The sequence below is a fragment of the Periplaneta americana genome, chromosome 4 (assembly GCF_040183065.1).
Source record: "Periplaneta americana isolate PAMFEO1 chromosome 4, P.americana_PAMFEO1_priV1, whole genome shotgun sequence".
Taxonomy (NCBI): Eukaryota; Metazoa; Arthropoda; class Insecta; order Blattodea; family Blattidae; genus Periplaneta; species Periplaneta americana.
Window position 1 is genome coordinate 80,803,303 of NC_091120.1, and position 13,270 is coordinate 80,816,572.

The 13,270-nt window shown below is 36.0% G+C and overlaps 1 protein-coding gene across 1 annotated transcript in view; it reads right to left on the minus strand.

The window, feature by feature from the left end:
- LOC138697982 (uncharacterized) overlaps positions 1-13,270 on the minus strand; it is a 706,355-nt gene that overhangs the window by 210,493 nt on the left and 482,592 nt on the right. The gene's annotated exons all lie outside the window — the stretch shown is intronic.

The window sequence follows — 13,270 nt, forward strand, 5'->3', positions numbered from 1 at the left end:
CAGTATTTTCGGTAATAGGCCATTTCCGTACCGCGATTTTTTTTGGTACAGCACTTCGGTCACTTGGGTCACTTTATCATTTTTGTCATTGCTTTGTTTCAGTCATGTTGCTTGGCCATTGCTTATGAAATAAATTTAAGTTGAATCACATTTCTAGCAATGGGCAAAATAATTTGCAAAATGCAATAAAATTTGTGAGTAGAAGTAAAATCATTCCTAGCAACGAAAAAAAACTATTTGCAAAGAAACGTAAGGCCTCTCCTGATAAAATATACATCAAGAACCAGGAGCAAATGGTGTCCATTGTGGAAAGATACGAGGACTACAAGACCAGAGAACAGTTGGATGTTTATTTAAGGACACTGGTCTACAAACTGAAGATCAACCCCAGTGAGCGTGCGGCTCATAGTGGTAGTGAAGAGGAAGAAATGGAATCTACTCAGACAGTAAATTTCTGTGCAATTGCTTAAAATAAAAATAATTGTTCACTACAATCAAAATAATTATTCCTTCCATATCATTTCATTTTGAGGGTATAATGACCGAAGTGGGTACCAATATGCCATAATTACCCAAAAAGTCATTACCAATATGCAGTGACCCAAAGCTACCAATGACCGAAAAAGCGTGACCCAAGTGTCAGGTACCCATAAATCTGTTACCTATCTGTCTGTTTACCGAAAATGTGGGACAGAAACAGCCGCTAATCTTTCCTTCACCATAAGGTTCACTTTTATAGAAGAAAAAAGAAAAAGGAACATCAAATTGATACTGAGTTTATAACATCGTTTCCACTAGATGTTTTCGGGATTCCCTCAGTATTTCTTTTTTAGTTTATAAATAAAGTACAGTAATTGTAAAATTCAAGTCATGTGTACAACAGAACGTTGCGTAAATCTTTACGTGGGCATTCAACATGTGTTTTAAGCTGAAAGAACCCGCATATCACCGCGATGCTGCCTGAAAGCAGTCTCATCCTGAAGAGCAGTTGTTTCCGTGACATCACCTTGAACGTAATTTATTATTTGCCACCTGGCGGCGTATATTTGATAATGGGCGAGAGTGTGAATCTTCTTACTTCTCTCTCGAATGTTCTATTCAGAGCAAAATTGCAAGTCACTTTGTTATGAGATTAAGGAAAGAATAGATGATGAAATTCGCAAAGTTACAAGCAAGTGTTCGACAACAGAAGTTCCTTAATCGCTTTCAAGAGTTTGTGTGAAGTACTCATTAAACATTACGAGAACAAAGCAAACAATGTGTGTCGATCTCGCAAATGAAAATAAATCTGTATCGCCTCTTAATCAAACATGTTTGCGTATTGTTATAGAATTAAGCAAATTGACCAACACGAACTTCACAATGCTATTCTTCGGCGAAAACCAAGTATTATCGCCGCGCTCTCATGGTTACATTCGGCAGGTTTTTGAGCGGCCTCGTGCATAAAATTCGGCAAGACTTTGAAATTTACTTGTATTATTGTTTTCAATTTCTTATGTCGTCGCTCCAGTCACTCGCCTCAATTTCAATATTGCAACCAATAAGCTGCTTCCATTATTAAATGACACCTACTTTCTAATCCACGTGGACTAAAACTGAGGTTGCAATGTCTTGTGCTGAAGACGAACATTAAGGTATGTGATTAAAAATCATTATTAAAGAGTTATTATTAAGAGTTAAGAATGTCAACGTACTCGTATATGGAATAATAATAATAATAATAATAATAATAATAATAATAATAATAATAATAATAATAGCCATTTAACAATACAACAAACTAGTGCTTATTCTTATCGAGGAAGTAGACGTGACAACATAATGCTGACGCTTAGAGTGAAACCTACAGAGCAACAATCGGTCGGCAAAATTATGTTTTAAAAGCACACCGCACGTTATTGTATGATGCCGACATGTTAAGCATGAGGCCGCGGCGATAATAGCTTTTCCATTTATATACACAAATTCGCAAACTTTCATAACTTTATTCAGAAATATTGATTAATATTGGGGATATGGCAACACTATAAATATATTTGAGCGATGCTAGTTTGAATGAATTATTAAACAATTAATATTGGAGGAGAAAAATTCGCTCCGGCGCCGGGGATCGAACCCGGGTCCTTGGTTCTACGTACCAAGCGCTCTCATCATTGAGCTAGGCCGAAGTCCAATCCATAGCACCGGATCGAACTCCCCTCCTCCAGTGTTTTTCCTTTGTGGCCTGACTCCAAGTTGGGCATGTAGGCTATATTGACATTTTATTAAGTCAACTGCCATTATTATACAAGGAGCGCACTCAGTTGAGTGACTTGGTGGCCGGGATTCCACAGTAATATGCACAGTAATCTGTACAGAAATATGCACTGTTGCTAGAAGAATTTACTAAAGATTATTATTTTATTGGTCCTCCAATATTAATTGTTACCAATAACCGATATATTCTGTAGGACCAATAAAATATTTTTTGTGAATTATAAGTTTTGAGTTTTAACAAGAGAATCGCGTGTTTCAATCATGCTCCCCACCTTTTTCTTTTAAATTTTGATTATATTTATTTTTTTCCAAGTTGTAAATTACCAACTCATTACTTTATAAAAATAAAACATAATATTTCCAAAGATAAATAAATTATTTACTTCAAGAATCATTTATAAAAATTTTTCAGACCATATATATTAAGTTTTCAATGCCCGAATACACAGGGTGATCCGTTTGGGTATGGATAAAATAAAAACACCGTAAAACAATTAAATATACTGAACTTTATTTGTTGAAACTTTGTGCACACAACACTGAAAGATGGGAGATTCTTCAGAGCTCAACATGACTCTCATTGGCACCCTACACAACTCATAACGGTGATGCAATTCAGCCCATGTCCGAGGGGTGATTTGTTGAAAAGCTTGAGTAATTTTCACTCTCAGATCATCAATGTTCCTGGGTTTCTGTGAATAGACAATGTATTTAACAAAACCTACACGAAGAAGTCAGGAGGGGTTAGATCTGGAGAGTTTGGGGGCCAAGCCAAGAGATAGCTGCTTCTCGTACTGGGTTTCGCATGCGACATCTTGCAAGTTTTTTAACACAGAATCTGTTTCTACAAATATTCGATACCACAACATTGTGGAATCGTATTTAGGTACATTACGCACACCATACTCAGGTCGAAATTCCATTTAAACTATTTCAACACTCTCAAATTTAGCATACCAAAGAACACATTGTGCCCACTATTGATTTGGAGTAATCATTTTAATCATCTACGATTTTCATTTGTCTTTTCAGATTATGCATTGTTGATTGTCATACATGGAAACTCCCATATTTTAATTATAATGTAACCACCAAGAAATTTTTCCTATCATAATAGCTTTATAATAATAAAAAAATAATATTATCCATACCCACAAGGATCAGACTGTAGTACTGGAAAAAGGTTGTGTATAAACAAAACTAGTAACAAGCTTCCAAATCGGTAATGACATGTGATAATTTAATGGTCGAGTGCACCAATCTCGGTTAGGAACGTTTAAGTAATAGCTAATAGTTAACGACGCATTATGTTGTATTATTGTGGCACCAGGCCCGGTTACGAGTTAAACGAAACTAACCATGAGAATCTACTAACCGGTCGAATGCGAGCAGTTAAGTAGCTAACCGTGGCAGTGAATGGATATTTCACGAAGATCCTGACTCCACATTATAGTTCAGCAGAGTTTCATGCACATTTACACACAATCCTGAATTATAGGATTTTTTAACTTTTCCGAAACTAGCTTACTGTAGGTTAGCTCCTTTTTTCCCCGAGCATATTTTACAATAACGCTTCAAAAAATAATCTGTTCACTACCTCCTAAATGCTATGAAGAATTTCTCCGGAGATGAACAATGACAAAATAAACACTGGCAACTAGCCGCGGTTTCGTAACCAAATGAAGTCGAAGTTATATAGGTTTTATTCTTATTAGTTCACCATGGGTATCTAACCACGCATTCTAACCGACATTGGTGCACTCGGTCATAAGATTAATATACTAGATCCCTCTCAGTTGAACAGGAAATGCATGTGTGTTGTCTTCAATTCGACCACGAATTTAATTTGTTGTGTAAGAAACGACAAGCTCAAGTTTCTCACAAATAATTCAAAACGTTTATTGTAGATTTAAGTCAATAAACATCACCTGGAAAATAAATATGTTTATTCTATTTTTTCAGTAGACGATTTTACGACGCTTTATCAGCGGCTTAGGTTATTTAGCGTCTGAATGAGATGAAGGTGATAATGCCGGTGAAATGAGTCCGGGGACCAACACCGAAAGTTACCCAGCATTTGCTCATATTGGATTGAGGGAAAACCCTGGAAAAAACCTCAACCAGGGAACTTGTCCCTACCAGGAATCGAGCCCGGGCCACCTTGTTTCGCGGCCAGACACTCTAACCGTTACTCCACAGATGTGGATTAATTATATTTAAGCACTTGAATATTTTTCTCTTTTTATTTTCTTTTTAAATTAATATTGAATGAAATGATTTTAATTATTTTTACCGGCAATATCACAACGTATCAAATTTTCGCGACACGCCTTGCGAATTTCACTGCATATTCATTGAGAACCACTGATATAGTCCCATCACAGTATATTATCTTTCCAAATGCTCATAATACAAGGAATGCCATTATGTCTACCTCTGACATGAAGACAATAACATTCCCAAAGTATTACAATCAGCAAGACTCGATAGAAGCACCGTTACTGCTTGGTTTGCGTCAGTGCGATATTTCCTGTCCATACTTCACTGATTGAGTGCCTTAACGTCGAGTTACGCAACCAGCTACTGGGGAAATTACGAAGGAAAAGAATTTACACTCTTCAGTACGTCAAACATACATATTTTCAACTATTTCCAAGTGTTTTTATGGTTTATTTTACGACAATGTATCAACTGCGATGGTTATCTAGCGTCTGAATGATATGAAGGTGATAATGCCGGCGAAATGAGTCCAGGTTCCACCGCCAAACGTTACCCAGCATTTGCTATTAATGGGTTGAGGGAAATCCGTAAATAGATGAAATTATTGGGGATCATCAGTGCGATTTTAGATGTAATAGATCGAGTATTGATCAATTTCTTTTGTATTTGACAGATATTGGAGAAAAAATTGGAGTATAAGGGTACAGTACATCAGTTATTCATAGATTTCAAAAAGGCATATGACTCTGTTAAGAGAGAAGTTTTATGTAATATTCTTATTGAATTTGGTATTCCCAAGAAACTAGTTCGATTAATCAAAATGTGTCTCAGTGAAACTTACAGCAGAGACCCTAGAGGCCAGCTTCTGTCTGATACTTTTTCAATTCATTGCGGGCTGAAGCAAGGAGATGCACTATCACCTTTACTTTTTAACTTCGCTCTAGAATATGCCATTAAGAAAGTTCAGGATAACAGAGAGGGTTTGGAATTGAACGGGTTACATCAGCTTCTTGTTTATGCGGATGACGTGAATATGTTAGAAGAAAATCCAAAAACTATTAGGGAAAACACGGAAATTTTACTTAAAGCAAGTACAGCGATAGGTTTGGAAGTAAACACCGAAAAGACGAAGTATATGATTATGTCTTGTGACCAGAATATTCTACAAAATGGAAATATAAAAATTGGAGATTTATCGTTCGAAGAGGTGGAAAAATTCAAATATCTTGGAGCAACAGTAACAAATATAAATTACACTCGGGAGGAAATTAAACGCAGACTAAATATAGGAAATGCGTGTTATTATTCGGTTGAGAAGCTTTTGTCATCTAGTCTGCTGTCAAAAAATCTGAAAGTTAGAATTTATAAAACAGTTATATTACCGGTTGTTCTGTATGGTTGCGAAACTTGGACTCTCACTTTGAGAGAGGAACATAGGTTAAGGGTGTTTGAGAATAAGTTTCTTAGGAAAATATTTGGGGCTAAGAGGTTGAAGTTACAAGAGAATGGAGAAAGTTACACAACACAGAACTGCACGCATTGTATTCTTCACCTGACATAATTAGGAACATTAAATCTATACGTTTGAGATGGGCAGGGCATGTAACACGTATGGGCGAATCCAGAAATGCATATAGAGAGTTAATTGGGAGGCTGGAAGAGAAAAGACCTTTGGGGAGACCGAGACGTAGATGGGAGGATAATATTAAAATGGATTTGAGGGAGGTGGGATATGATGACAGAGACTGTATTAATCTTGCACAGGATAGGGACCGATGGTGGGCTTATGTAAGGGCGGCAATGAACCTGCTGGTTCCTTAAAAGCTATTTGTAAATAAGTAAGTAAGGATTGAGGGAAAACTCCGGGAATAAAACCTCAACTAGATAACTTGTCCCAGTCAGGATTCGAACTTGGATCCGCTCGTTTCACTGTCAGACATGGTAATCGTTATTATGCAGAGGTGAACTATCTCCAAGTGTTTCCCTAAAGTTCCTGTATTAACAATACACAATAAGGCGTGTTTATAACTGTTTATGTCCTTGTCGTGTTATCAGCGGCTCCCAATTATTTTTCTTCAAGGATCACTTATAATAGTGTTCAGACGTGGGCAGAGGACATAAATTGTCAGTTAATAATAATCAGATGGTTAAGAAAATATTCTATTTACATTTACTTACAAAACCGAAACTGTTTATCAGGATGCCTAATAATCAGAGTGTTTCCGGCAGTGAGCCAAGCTGAAGGCTCTCTCGTCCCTCTTTCTCATGTATACATGTATATATATATATAGTAGCACCCCGATTATCCGTCATCCTATTAACCGATTGTTGGATTATCCGTCTTTACTGTGCAGGAAACGTATTGAGTACTGAACAATACATTAGTAACTTACGTATTTTTTTTTTATAGAGAGTGATATTACAAACTTTTGCTCTTACATATTATGATCTACTGTTCGAGTGACATGTTTAATTTCTCTCCAAAATGTCTTCCAGAAGTGCCAAAAGAATACATATTGTGCTGCGTATCGAAGAGAAGTGCATATAGTTGAGTGGTTTTGGAAAAGCGGAACTGTTGTTCATCTCACATCGGAATACGAGATTGGAGTTACAACTGTGCGAGATTTCATAAAAAAAAACAAGGATAAAGTGTATTAATTACTTAAATCTATAACATGAGACCTATACTTTTCCTATCTTTCCACGGAAATTCATCATAGAAGTTTCCTTGACCCTTAGGAAACCGTCATTGATATTCATTTATTCATTCATAGTGTTCTGTCACTGCAAACCCAGCATTCGCCAATCTTTCCTATTTTCTGTCTTTCTCTTAGTCTCCGCATATGATCCATATGATCTTAGTCTCCGCATATGATCCATATATCATAATGTCTTCAGTTATTTGATATCTTCTTCTGCTCTGAAATCTTTCTCCGTTCACCATTCCTTCCAGTGAATCCTTCAGTAGACAGTTTCTTCTCACACAGTGACCCATCCAATTCCTTTTTTTTTTTTTTTTTTTTTTCTTCCTGATCAGTTTCAGCATTACTCTTTCTTCACCCACTCTTTCCAACAGAGCTATTAGGCCTATACTTAAAACTTCTCATCCACTACCTAATGTGTTAAAACACATGATCACGGAGAAAATTACAAAACTGTATTATGCAACACTTAATTTATGAAAGTCTTCTATGGTACTGATTATCCGATTTTTTTCGATTAACCATTCAGACCACCCCCTTCATTGCCACGGATAATAGAGGTTATACTGTGTGTATGTATATATATATATATATATATATATATATATATATATACTGTCTGTATATATATATATGCTGTCTGTATATATATATATTTATTTATATTTATATTTATATTTATATATAGGGTGAACCAGCCAGGACTAGACTCCTAACCGTACTCACGGCGGCTGATTCCTACGTCCTAACCCGCCCGTAGCCACCGTGACCTAACCCAGAGGTTCCCAACCTTTTTTGACTGGCGACACACTTTACTGAACGCCCACGATATCGCGACACACTTATTTGATTATTATTATTATTATTAATAATAATAATAATAATAATAATAATAATAATAATAATAATAAAACAACCAGTGCTTTTTTCTAAAGAAATAGGTGGTGGAACTTTGTGTAGAATATTTTATAGCGAGTGGGGAGATGATTACTGTTCATTGCACGGGAATTTTGTCGTTTTTATCCTCCTTTTGGTCAAACTAAGATTTTCAAAGTCTAAGCCGTTCTAGCGCGTTCCGCCAGAAAAAAAGAAAGCACTGATAACAACTTCTATGTAGTGTCGGACATCCAGTGTTGTAGATAGGTTGATGTTAACAAGCAATCGAAAAAAGAAAAACAAGCAGCAACTTGAGTGACATTAGAAAAAAACAAAGGTACAATACCTGTGTGTCAAGAATCCCAACTTAACTATACTGGATGTCCGATAAAAGATTTGTATTATCGTTTTTGAAAACTCACCTAGTTAAAATAATGTGAAGTCTGCGCTTAATGGCTTACACGTGGCCTTATACAGGCCAACACGTAAATGATCTTCAAGATGCAGCAGTCCGTTCCTTGTTTTAGATTTCACTATTTTCATGGTAGAAAAATGCTGACTGACACAAGTATGAATTTGAAAACGGCAGTTTCCAAATAAATTTTCAGTTTATTCGACACCATCGACTAATTTGACAAAACATTTCCGCATATAAGGGTTTTGTTTATATTCATCTCCACGTCACGTAAAACCATGTCGCAAGTATTCATCACTATATTTACGGAACGCAGTACGTTTTTGTGAATCATAAAGGGAATTTTCGCTCACATTATTTGAATTAGCACTTCTGTCATTTAACCCAGAACTTGATTCAGATTGTCTTTTTCGAATTAAAAATTTGTCCATGATAAAATCTAAGTAAAGCACTTTTGATAAAATAGGCGCACTATCACCCGCTTACACGTATATATTACTAAAACTCATCAATATGTTTTGACGATTTTAAACTCTGTTTTTTACTAAGTGGGAAGAGTAAACTAATCACAAAGCATTGTTGCAGGTGTTCACTTTAATTGGAATATCGCCAGGCAGAAAAATTAAACTGTGCATTGTTACAAGTATTCACGTTTCATTGGGAAAGTCTGTCTCAAAATAAAATGTACAATATCAAAGACTTCGTTGTAATTCGTTGTAAAAAGACTTTCTGAATGGAATAAAATTTATTTTTCAGTTCCAAAATTCCGCGACACACTCCATAAGGCTGCGTGACACACAGGTTGGGAATCCCTCTAACCTATGACTTTACAGGAATTAAGCTGGTAGTTAATGGTTGTTAAAATTTTTAACAATGTTGATGCACCTGGTATAAGTGTCTGTTTATTGTGATCTATTTGTCCTGCTTACGGCAATCTTCTGTTCATCAAGAGACTGAAAGTAAGAAAATTGTCTTAGAAACAATTTATAGTAAATAGTATTTAATTTATTCGAACAACAAATAATAATTATGCGCGCGTGTGCACGGGATTAGGCGTATATTTATTATTTGTGGACAAATTAATTTAATTGTAATTTTAACATGAAAACTTTATAATCCAGTGTCAAATGAATAAATGTTACAAAAACTTCAGTATCTGACGTCAATTACTTAGCAGGGATCAGACTCTTCTCTCTAATGCCATGAAGGTGTGTTGCAGGCATGCAGGTAGAGCCCCATGCTTTCATGGCCTCGGTACTAAAATGAAGCCTCATTCTCCTACCGCCTTTTACACTGGAGAAAACATATGATATAGCATGACAACATACAAAACATAGCGCTTCCGCTCTAGAGTTTTGCATAATGTCATACTTCCACATCCACTAACTGATAACGAGGGGCGTTGACAGACAGGTAGGCCATTTTACACTTTAATACTAATAGACTAACGTAGTACGAATACAACAATACTATGTTAAACTATCTAGAGTAAACTGTACTTCATAGAAGCCGATCTGTACTTTACCATAGACTCAAGCCAAATGACTAAGGATGGCAAAAATATAACCCGTTGTTTTGAAAACCGGTTGTTTTTATAAGATTAACAAATTAATTACCGGTTAATTTTCCTTGTCAGTTTAACCTGATAACTGGTTATTTTCGGGCATCGGGAACTGCACACCAAAATTTGCTATCTGGATTTTGCTCAAATACGAACTGCACACCAACATTTTCTACCTGGATTACGGTCATATAGGAACTGCACACAAAAATGTTTTCTACCTGCTTTGCCGGTACTACACATAGTTTTAATTCACCAAACTGTTTTAATTTTGTTCGAAATGTAGCGTTTGTTTACATCTGAAAGTGAACGGGGAAATTTAGCGCTGGTGTATGATGACTGTACATTTTATAAAGCCAGGAATTGAAAAACTATGAAGTAATGTGGAGGCGTTGTGTTAGAAAATGCAATGCAAAAATTTATACCTTGCTGAACAATATGAAAATTATTAGAGAACGCGGTGAGCATAACATGTGGTGGACATTAGCATATTAAATCGTCAAATAATTAATACAGACACGAAAAGAAAAGCCATCTATAACGTTAATAGTAAGCCATCAAAAATAGTTCATGCTGTATGTCAAATCTTGCCTAAAGAAAACCTGAAATTGCGTGACATATCTCGAATAAAAGATAACTTATACAGATCGCGGAGAAAACTTCAGCCTGTTCTACCTAAAGTTCATGACAGACTGAGTTATTTAAACTTTATTAATTACTAACCGAGGCGAACATTTCGTTCTTTTCAATGGCAAAGACAGTGGAATATTTGTGTTTACCTGCGTTTCCAATCTGGCATATATATGTGGACTTGTTGCAATATACATGGACGGAACATTTCGTTATTGTCTTCAGTTTTCATATCAAATATTTACAATTCACGGCGTAAAGAACGATCAATATGCCCCTTCGATTTTTTGTACTTTACGTAACAAAAGTGTTCAAACGTATGAAAAGCTATTGCTGGTAATTGTAAATAAAATGTGCAGCGTGCAACATGAGCTTCACTTCATCTAATGTAGTAATAGACTTTGAACTAGCTATACATGCTGCAGTGGTGAAAACTTGGGAATGCGTTACTATTATACTCGTAGGTTGCAGCAGAGGCTCAGGATGGTTTTTGGAATAATGTAGTTGAATCCAGAGGAAGTCGGGGATTTCTTCGCTATGGAACTGGCTGAAGTAAAACTTATAGATACTAGACTTGAGAAATTTTCACATTACTTACTAGAAACATACATCTCCGAAGATTCAATTTTCCCTCCTATTGTATGGGCAGCCATGACTGCATCGACCTCTCGCACAACAAATGGCTGTGAATCATTTCACAAGCATTTTATTGTCAGTTTTTACAGCAGTCATCCTTCATTGTATAAATTCGTGAATCAACTTTTGGACATTACAAACTGAGACTTATATTAAACTGCAAAGCAATGAAGGAAGTAAGCGCAATTTTAATGTAAAGTCAGCCAAATGCAAAAGAAACATATTTTGTAAATTGTGCAGTTTCCGGGTAGGATTAGTAAAACCCTCGTGAAATAGTGTGCAGTATCCGCGTAGGATTAGTGGGTCCCTCGAAAAGCAGTGTGCAGTTTCCGGATAGGATTAGTGGATCCCTCGAAAAGCAGTGTGCAGTTTCCGGATAGGATTAGTGGATCCCTCGAAAAGCAGTGTGCAGTTTCCGGATCAAAGTGTGCAGTTTCCGCCTACTCGTTATTTTAGTCAATAACCGAACGACTGGTTATTTTTTAAAATATGCACTAAATCAAATATATTTTAAGTGTGCCGGTATCTCAAATGCCAATCTAACATCGTTTCATTTTATTTGTACTCTATATAATGAACTCTGTAAACCAATTGTCTCCATTCCTAGAAGGGTCATGTGTTACTGCTTTACAGTGTGCCGGTATCTCAAATGCCAATCTAACATCGTTTCATTTTATTTGTACTCTATATAATGAACTCTGTAAACCAATTGTCTCCATTCCTAGAAGGGTCATGTGTTACTGCTTTACTTACTTCATCTGTCAATAAATGCAAAATGAGATTCGACTTCGATTCAATTGTCGATAATCTATGGCTAAAATAATCGCTGAATTTGTCTGATTCGCTTATATAAATGTGCGGGTATTATGGCATTTCAAACGGATATAAATAATATTTTCACTTCAGCATTTATTGGTTATAAAAAAGTAGATTTCCTATCGGAATGTGTTATCAAGATTAGTATGGTACAAATTATGTAATTGTGCCATTTGCTTCGTTTTTATTTATCCTACTTACAATCCTAATGTGAGTGAAGTCATTATGTAAATCGTTTAAACTACAATTTCATAACCTCTTATTGTTGGTTATACTTTGCTTAGATAGTCTTTGATAATCTTCGGCGCCTAATGACTTTATTTATCTATCTTCTGGTTGGTTCACATTTAGTAGTACATAGTTTTTTTATGTCCATCAGTAAAAACCTCTCATTTTGTTTTCGTAACTAATTTTCCGACTTTAAAAAGGTTTGAAAAATAACCCGTTAACCTCCTTCAGATAAATTTTTGTAACCGCTTAACTGATGACTTTTTTTTCGAATAACCTACCATTCCCACACCAGTCTGACAGAAGCATTTGGTTTCTACTCACTTTGAAATGTATGTTGTGTGATTTGGAGACTGTGTGGGCTCTGGTGCGTTCTGGAATTTTGGCAACGGCATCACCTGAAATTAAACTCAGGATCTTTCAGTTCGTAGTCACCTGATCTACCAACTAAGCTCTCCGACTGAGAGTTTTTCTACAAAATTGTGCTGGAAATGAATGACTAATAAGTCAAGAGTAGTATGTACAGGATCTATAAAATCATTTATACAAAAAGCGGAAGTTTTGCTTGTTACACAGTACCGTGTACACTTACCCGAAGAGTCACGACCTCATCACAATAAAAACTTTTATTACTTTTTCTAGATACCACGCCTGCAGTATCTCCCGTCATCCATCATAAGTTCGTCAGTAACTATGATGAATGGAATAGCAACCGGTCTATGTCAACGCTGCAGTCAAATAAAAAGCATTAGATATTTAATTGGCAGCAGTATCTTGAGTTGGGAGCAAAAGCACTTCGAACGTTCCTTGCACATTTCGTGTAGGCCTACCTTACACCGGAACGAGGTGAAAAGAGAGAAAATATTGAGGCCTGGGAATTTATTTAAACCTTTTAATATAAACGCATTGTAAAACGTGTGACAAATAATT